The sequence below is a fragment of the Chrysochloris asiatica genome, unplaced genomic scaffold, assembly GCF_000296735.1.
Source record: "Chrysochloris asiatica unplaced genomic scaffold, ChrAsi1.0 scaffold00063, whole genome shotgun sequence".
Lineage (NCBI taxonomy): Eukaryota > Metazoa > Chordata > Mammalia > Afrosoricida > Chrysochloridae > Chrysochloris > Chrysochloris asiatica.
In genome coordinates this window covers 4,705,177-4,706,828 of record NW_006408581.1, presented here as the reverse complement: position 1 = coordinate 4,706,828, position 1,652 = coordinate 4,705,177, and positions in this window count along the sequence as shown.

Sequence of the window (1,652 nt, the reverse complement as noted above, 5' to 3'; positions counted from 1 at the left end):
CTTTGCTCTGAGGTTCCTGCAGCATTTTTTCGTGGTGTGTCTGCTCTCCTGCTTGGTCTTGCCATTTGGTTTCACCCAAGTTGTTGGCAAACAGTGGACCAACAGATTCAAAAGTACGCAATTTTTTACGTATGCCATAAGTTCCATTAGCTATAAGCCTGCAAACCTTTTAAATATTCCTGTATCTGTGGTTCCAAGTTTTGGAGCTCTTCCCTGGATCTGTTTTGCCTGGTATTCTGTGGTATTTCTGGTGGTGAATTTCACTGCACTTCCACCCTAGCTGTCATCAAGCCCCACCTCCTAAGCTGATTCTTGATAAAAGCAGTTGTTGTTATTGAATGTTGTTGCAGCAGTACTGATCCATAGCAACTTTATGCATTACTGAAAGAAACACTGCCTAGCTTTAGGTAATGGAATATGAAAATTGTAAAATATTTTAGAAACTGCCTAGAGTTGAAGAACAGTTTACCAAAGTCACACACACACAAACACACACACACAAACACACACACATCTCTAAAAGAAGCCAAGATCAAGTCAAAGCCTGAAATTTTAGTTGAAGCTTGTGCTGTTCTAACATGACCTCATTAAGATTAATTAGATAAAGTAGGTCCTTAAGGCAATTCCTTTCAATAATCTGTTCTTATCTGAAAATGCAAGTCAGTTTTACCTAATACTTTACTGGAATTCAGAATTATATGGGAATTGTCACTTAACTCACATTTCTTACTTTCAAAAATAACTAATAAGAGACAATTAAATTCAATTTAAAAGTAACTTTATGGTGAACTGTTTCTTTAAAATGTAGAAACTTAAATATCCATGTAGCAATATTAAGATGCATCAAATGATACTAATAGAGTAATGTACTTAGATAGAAGCTATCATAATGACATGATATAACATTAAATGAATTTTGGTTACTTACTCTACACAAGGAGTCCTGGTGTGACGCTGTGGATTAATGTGCCAGACTGCAAAGCCATTTGAACTGTGAGGTTGGTGGTTCAAGCTCACCAGCTTTTCCTTGGAAACGCTATACAAAGTTGCTATGGGTCGGAATTGACTCGGCAGCACTTAACAACAACAACTCTACACAAAACCCTTCTGAGAGGACTTACTGTGTCACGTATATTGGCAAATATACCATAAATCATTTTGAAATATGGTTTGTTCACATAGCAAATAAATAAATAAAGTTATGTCAAAGAAAACCTGTTTGCTCAATTCTTAAGGACTTGGCTACTTACTTAAAGGTTTTAAGTTCAAATCCACTCAGTGGCTCCTATGAAGAAAGGCCTGTAGATCTGCTCTCTTAGCAAATACAACCTAGAAAACCTCATGGGGCACTTGTACTGTGTCACTCCTAGAATAACTAGGAGTAAATAACTCTAGAGCACTCAATAACATCAAGAGTTATGCCAGCACTGAGCTGTTTTCAGGTTCTTTATATTAAAGATACATACACTTTTTTCAATGGCACTTAACAACAACAATAACTTTCTCTGGAGTCTGGTAACATTGTGACTCACAAGCTGGGTTGCTAAACACAAGGTCAGTAGTTTGAATGTATGAGTTTCTCTGTGGGAGAACGATGAGGCTTTTTGCTCCTATAAAGATTTACAGCCTCAGAAACCCTAATCAGGGTCGCT